Source organism: Megalops cyprinoides, chromosome 16 (genome assembly GCF_013368585.1).
Source record: "Megalops cyprinoides isolate fMegCyp1 chromosome 16, fMegCyp1.pri, whole genome shotgun sequence".
NCBI lineage: Eukaryota > Metazoa > Chordata > Actinopteri > Elopiformes > Megalopidae > Megalops > Megalops cyprinoides.
Window position 1 is genome coordinate 33,615,698 of NC_050598.1, and position 7,743 is coordinate 33,623,440.

The window sequence follows — 7,743 nt, forward strand, 5'->3', positions numbered from 1 at the left end:
CCTCCTTTTTCAGGGAGAAAATATTCGGGGCTATAGCGGCAACTTATGAACTACAAACCTCCACAAACCTAATATAACAGGAAGGCTGTGAGAGCATCCACACGCACACACAGCACACACGCACACACATGCACACACGCACAAACACTATGCTTTACTACGCTGGATGTCAAAACGATTATCCAAAAAAAAAAAACCACGCACAAAAATACCAAAACAGCACAATCATAGACGACTGATATACTGAAACCTGCATGGTTGTCCTTCCATGAGACATGCTCATAAAATCGGAAAAGTGATACATTCAGACAGGAGCTGGGAGCTGCTGCCGCCCGGTGCGACGCAGCGGCGCACAGTGGGTCAGATACGAACTGCACACAGCCATGTGCAAGAGGCTCGGCGTTTACTTTCTCTGACAACACTTCCATATAAAACGTTTTAAACGGTCTAGTTCTGTTCATTTCAGAGCTGGTTTCCATCTTTCTATCTACACTGCTATTCCACAAGAACCCTACGATATTATTGCAATTTATTTATGTGATGCTATGTGTTTATGAATGACACCCACACGCGAATTTACATTTATATTTATTCATTTGGCAGATGCTTTTATCCAAAGCGACTTACAAGTGAGGCGGGCACAACCTGCGGATAACAGCAACAGCCCATTTGCACCTGCTTGCTCTCCAAACGACGCCAGAGACAGCGCTCTGTGTAAGAGTCGCTTCATTTAAAAAACTGATTCGCCGGTCGTTTCAAGCAGCTTACAATGGTGCCAGTCTAAGGCATGTATTTAACGTGTTTCACTTCTAAAGCCCTCGTTGGCGAGATCAAGTCGAGTTAATCTGCTTTTGCAAGTCCAGCAACTTTCACACACCAAACAGGAGCTGAGCATTTAATGCAATATAATGCCATTTAATACAGTATACAATCTTTAATTGTTATTGTCATTTAGCAGAGGCTTTTATCCAGAGCCACGTGGCAGAGGGGATTACTTCCTACTGTAGCCTTTACCATTTCCCAAATCACACTGCATCGCACACCATACCACATTACCAGACTCAATATAACTTGTCTTTAAAAGTATGAAGACTACGCTAATTCCGCTAACACGGTGCTACCCACACACCATACACATGCATGCATACCCCTCCGATATCCCCTACTCACTGCACTGCCTTCATTAGCACCTTCTCGGATTTACACCGGAACAATATCATCATGAAAGCTTCCAACATACTGGCAGATTTGTGCACTAAATAAGCGAAGGAACCCTAATTCAGTCACAAATGTTTGCAATTGTCTCATCACGATCAAACTGCCCAATTCCGTTATCAGGACGAATATATCTGTGACTCTACAGCAATGCTTACTGTCTTTTCTACTTTGCTGTGCTGTGAAGCTACAAAATGTGTTAATACTCGAATCCAGTCTAATAAAATGTATCTGAAAGAGTAAAAGTATAAAGAGCAAAGATAACGTTTCTATAACGTACAGAAAAGCGGTAGACTATAGTAATACATAAGTAAGTGATAAGTGATACAGTGATAGAAGGTTGTCGGACTCTGTAAATTCTTTGGGGTTTGCCTTGGATGGAATGCTTTTGATGTCAAGAATAATGAACACTTTTTCAAACTATTGGATGCATGAGCCTTAAAGCCAGCAGGGAGGTGCGCGCGGCTGCGTCAGACCGGCGCGCTCCCGCAGCACGCAGTCACTGGCTTTGGGAGTTTAACACCTAAACGGAAAATTTCATATATATGATCAGCCTTGTGTTGTGTTTTGACTTTTAGACATATCGCCGTGTCCGGATGTCCAGAAACACTAACACCAATCGTGATCCAGAGATCTGAATAATTTAGCATATTTATGAGAAGATCAGACAAACACTGTATTTCAGTACATATTATTCAGCACCACTATAACTGATATGTATATGTATTTTGTATCTGATGTAATGTGTATTGCCATTTTGGTATCAGGCTGCTGTCACAGACAGTCCAAGAGATGCCACTCCAGGCCTATGCAGGAGCTGCCCCCTGTAGAGGGACATCTAGCCAAGCACACACAGCTACCCCACTGCCTGCTGCACCTGGACACACACAGCTACCCCACTGCCTGCTGCACCTGGACACACACAGCTACCCCACTGCCTGCTGCACCTGTTCACACACAGCTACCCCACTGCCTGCTCCAGCACCTGGACACACACAGCTACCTCACTGTCTGCTCCAGCACCTGGACACACACAGCTACCTCACTGCCTGCTCCAGCACCTGGACACACACAGCTACCCCACTGCCTGCTGCACCTGGACACACACAGCTACCCCACTGCCTGCTGCACCTGTTCACACACAGCTACCCCACTGCCTGCTCCAGCACCTGGACACACACAGCTACCCCACTGCCTGCTGCACCTGGACACACACAGCTACCCCACTGCCTGCTGCATCCAGCACCTGGACACACACAGCTACCCCACTGCCTGCTGCACCTGGACACACACAGCTACCCCACTGCCTGCTGCACCTGGACACACACAGCTACCCCACTGCCTGCTGCACCTGGACACACATAGCTACCCCACTGCCTGCTGCACCTGGACACACATAGCTACCCCACTGCCTGCTGTATCCAGCACCTGGACACACACAGCTACCCCACTGCCTGCTGCACCTGGACACACATAGCTACCCCACTGCCTGCTGCACCTGGAGGTGGCCGCATTGGCTGCTTTCCTGGCTAAACGTGTGCTCACCTGCACCGCTCTCAGCAGTGTGCGCGCTCACCTGCACCGCTCTCAGCAGTGTGCGTGCTCACCTGCAGCACTCTCAGCAGTGTGTACAGCGGGTAGCTCAGTGGAAGAGGTCAGGGAGATGGAGTGCCGTACTGCCCTCCACAGAATAAGCAACCTCCTCTGATCAAACACTGCAGGAAGTGGGCATGTCTATGAGGCGGATGAACACTGAGCAACCAACCAGACAAAAGTGCTTCCATGGACTCTCATTTTCTCATGCTGTGTTATTCTGATGTTCCCCTCTCTGACATACTAAGCAAGGACTATAAAGTTTCCTCTCTGACATTGCTAGCTGGTGTTGAGTTTCCCCATCTCTGCCTTTGTTAAAATGTTATCAGTTGCATGTTTATTTTTTCCTTATGGAAAGATTATATCAAAAGATGTTATACTACTCTTATCTTTAACAGTGCCAAAGATGGCATTCGCTCTGATTTCAGCATCATGCAGAGCATCGAGCTTTTAATGCTTGGGCATGTAAGCAGGGAGCTGTGAACCAGGGGACTGGAAGACCACAGGAAGAACAGAGGAACCTCCTTCTGGGCCTTTGTCTGTCTGGACTTTAGCCCTCACTGTTGTTTTGTATTTTTCTCAGAAGCAGGGCAGACAGCCACACAACATATCATAAGAAACCAATTTAGATAACTTAGAGGCACTGATGTGGTATTTCTCACAGTATATAAAAATGTTTCCCCAGAATTATGCAATAAAATATTTTTATATCTATTTTGGCTTTCTGGTTTGTGTAGATTCTGCAAGTGTATTGCTGCTTGTTGCTAGTGAAGTGGTACATCATGTTAAGTATATGAGTATGTGTATGTGTATGTGTGCATGGTAATCATGTTACATCATTTATGTAAAAGTGAATGAGTCTAAGACATTAAACAAGCACCATCTGTTGAACTAACAACCACATAGCTGTCCAAAAAGCACTCTTTCCTGATGTCAAGGGTGGTGATGTCAAGGAGAATCGAGACATCCAGCAAAGTGTGGAATCATAAAGACCCACAGCCTCAGGGTAAAGCTTATGCAGTGCTCTACATGATTATGGGATGCATGTTAGCAGTGACTAAATCCAGGTGAGTTTTCACAGTAGAGGGATTCAGAGGGCTAGGGTAAACCCCACGAATTGTTGGTCGGACTAGCATTTCTCCCAGTGGCTGACTGAGGTGAATGTCTGAAGTTTAAATCTTTCTTAAAATGGATGACCCACATAAAATCAACAAATGCTCTTTGGGGATTTACCCTGATCCCTGGGGCAGTATGTGTGGCTGTGTAAACAGACAGAGGGTCTGGCATGTGTGTAGTCTGTGAGTGCGGCCCTGTAGAGGAGTAGTGTGACCCTGCAGGTCATTGGGAACAGGCTACACTATCAAGCCTCTAGCAGCCACAACACTGCATAACTATGTCCTCCTTGTGACATAATAAGGACAATGATGATGATTATAACTACAATATGACACCAAAGTGTACAATTAAAATAAAGACAATCCAGACTATTAATTAAGAATTTAATTAAGTAATTAAATAAGAATTTTCCTGTAAAACTGCATACATTTGCAGTTGATACATAAAGGAGGAGACAAAGGCCACCAAAAGCAGTGTTTCAAACCTTTCAGACCATTTCTCTACAAGTGTGGGTACATTGATTCACTTACACACAGTGAGTGAGGGACAGCATTCTGCAGGATTCCACCGGAACAAACAGTCCGTCTGTAACCACAGTCACCAGCTCATTTCTACTGCGCTCTCGATTGCTGGACCTTTTAGGTATTTTGGGTGAAAAGTCAAAGGACAGCTGCAAACACTGCCTCCTCAGGTTGGAGTCAGTTAGGCTAGGGACTAAGCACACTGGATGAGCACAATGAATTCTGTGTGAAAATACAAAAGTCAAAGTAATCCATGTGACCTCAGAGATCCTATTTACTTCATGTTCAGAAGGGAAATTATTCCAGGTAGGTTTCTGTCTGTGACAGAAGATTGCACCTTTCAACCTTGTTTCTTCATTGACTGAATAATCCCTTTGAACCAAAAATATTATTCTGCCAAATTTAGTTATGATAGCCCTGCATTCTCAAAAACAAAAGCAGAATCCTTGCAGGCCTGGATATGGCATGAAATTCCAGGCCGGATGTTTAAAGTGAACAGCAAGAGCTACAAGTCAGGCTGTGTTAACAACAGTACAGCAATCTATAAATAATACACATCAATACAGCTAATTAAAATGAATATCATACTTCTGTATATGTTCTCTTTAAGATATGCCCATGTGTGCACTGCTGTTAAATGAAATGCGCTGTTTGTTTACTACACCAAAAGCATCAGCACCATGACTACAGTATACCAAACTAAAAAAGACCAAGATAAATGCAAGCTATTTATCTCATTATGCCAAGGTTCAGCATTTAAACAATGTGTTAAAACCTTGAACTGCACACATACACTGTGTATCATACCTCTGAATAGATCCCACACAGCAACGAACATTTACACAACTATGACCAGCTGAATATTAATGCATGAAATTCTTCACAAAGTGACTATCAAAATGCTTTACATACCCTGTCTACCACACCATCCGCGGGAGAGGAAGTGATGTCACAGCGACGCACAGCAAGCATGTCACCATCTCAGCTCCTGAAGTTTCAGGAAAAACTCACTTTCAATTCAAAAGCACTTTGTCCACAACATGACTGCAACAGCTGAACATTTGCTACAGTCTGTGAGTGTGCTCAGTACAGGATTATACTGTAAGATTCATGGCACAGTTTCTATTGTGTATGTTTTATCAAGCTAGCCATTTTTAAGCATCCCAGTATCCTGCTGTCATTTTAATGCTTTACAGGTCTCTTCCAAATTGTTAGCTTCACCTGAAAAAGAATCTTTAATTCCAATAAAATGGCACAAAGGCAGCACAATGCTTGCTACACAGCTGAGGGAAAAACAAGGAGATCAAACAGCATCACTGCCGAGCCATGTTAGCTGACCTGCACACACTCACATTCACACACAATCACCCACGCTCACACACACACACACACAAGCGCACACACACACACAGTTACATAGAGACACACACAGATACACTCTCTCTCTCTCTCTCACACACACACACACAATTACATAGAGACACACACAGATACAGAGATCTCTCTCTCTCTCTCTCTCTCTCTCTCTCACACACACACACACACACACACACACACACACACACATACACACACAATTACATAGAGACATACACAGATGCACTCTCTCTCTCTCTCACACACACACACACACAGAGACAATCACTCATACACAATTACACACATCAAACACATACGCACACACTTTCTCTCACACAGATAATCAAAGACATACAAACACACTCACACACATACAAACACACTTGATTCTGGTAAATGGCCCTGTAGACATGGTGGCCCAAAGGTGCAATTATCTGTCATACAGTAAACTTCTATGGTTAAACAGCAGAAAGATCCGCCCCACTCCACAATGAAAAGCACTTTCAAAACAGTTTTCCATAAAGAGAATCTTACTAGAAATGTTGCCAATAATGTAAAGAAATGATTTAATATTCCAAGAATTTGATTCCAGCTAACAATATGATTAAATGGTACTCAGGATAAGACTGGGTCCACTGCATGCAAAAAAGGCATATGAAAGCACAGCTGGATACAGTCACTGTCTGTTCTTAAACCAAGGTGAAATCTGTGAACATGGTTGAGCCCTTGGCTATGAGAAAGAATATGTGTGTGTGTGTGTGTGTGTGTGTGTGAGTGAGAGAGAGAGAAACAGGGAGAAAGCAGAATATGTGATACACTTAAAGCTTGCATGCTTGCAGCAGCAGTGGAAACAGAAGAGATTGTATGACTGTGTTTAAGCCCCTGTTCCCTGCTTAGCTCAGTGCAAGGCCTTTGTGTGAAGTGCGTCATATGCAAAGCCCCGCTCAACCTCTCTCTCCCTCTCCGACACACTGAGAATGCATCTGCTATGTGTATTCGTGCTCTCTTGGGGCGCTGTTGCCCGATACACAGAGCTTGTTCTTCCGTTTCTATTCTGGGAGCAGCACCGTACGGTGTGAGAAGGCAGCAGGGTGGCGTTTCACACCGTGAGAGCCGTTTCGGAATTATTACGCATTTTCACTGACATCATCTAATGCACGTGGGCTGATCTCCTATTTTTGACTGCATGATAAGGACAAAAGATACCGACACCAAATGGCCTATCAACTGTTGGTAATTCTTTTGTAACGGATAAACACGTTATTTTGGTTATTTAATTCGTGGGTGTAGAAAAACTATTTTCTTTTGTACTTCCTTAAACAGTTAAGAAACATAGGCAGGCGAACGAATACATTGCTATTCTACAAAGCAAAAACAGTGGTCGTCTACGTTTCATTATGCCGACACTGTTTGTGAATTAATTAATCCAAACGAGGGAAAGAACACACGTTACCTTCCACGCTTCCGCCTTTGCTGAGACTGGCGCAAGTTTGTGGTTTGTTGGTCTCCTCTCCATGAACGCACATTGCGGTCCGAAGCGGCCTTTCGCTGAACTGTGGGACATAAGCGGAAACGCCCAGGAAATTGAATCGCTTCTCAGAGATGGACGAAAACAGTTTGTGGTTGTAACAAATTATATATTATAATCGCTGTAAATACATTTTAAATATTTATGTGGCAACAATTAATACAGGAAAAAACAACTGCTTTCGTTATACCAGGAAGAGTTACTATAACCTTTCGCAGTAGACCTTGGCGCACACGTGTTACGTATGGTTAAAGTGTCATTGAATGTGATGGAGAGGACTGCTATCAGACAATATGAAACTGTGAAAACATTATGTTGGAATATTTCGCATGTTAAGGCACAGATGAATGACAGTGAGTGTGTGGCCTCCTTGCTGTGAGGTTACCTGCTTTTTCAGTGTAAGGCTGACAC

At 43.9% G+C, this 7,743-nt stretch overlaps 1 long non-coding RNA gene across 1 annotated transcript; it reads right to left on the reverse strand.

The window, feature by feature from the left end:
- Positions 1-5,357: 5,357 nt before the first annotated feature.
- On the reverse strand, positions 5,358-7,340 carry LOC118790791. The gene is made up of 2 exons (XR_005005526.1): positions 7,258-7,340; positions 5,358-5,433 (listed from the first exon to the last, which is right to left on the reverse strand). It is a non-coding gene; the product is annotated as an uncharacterized LOC118790791 (long non-coding RNA).
- Positions 7,341-7,743: the final 403 nt, after the last annotated feature.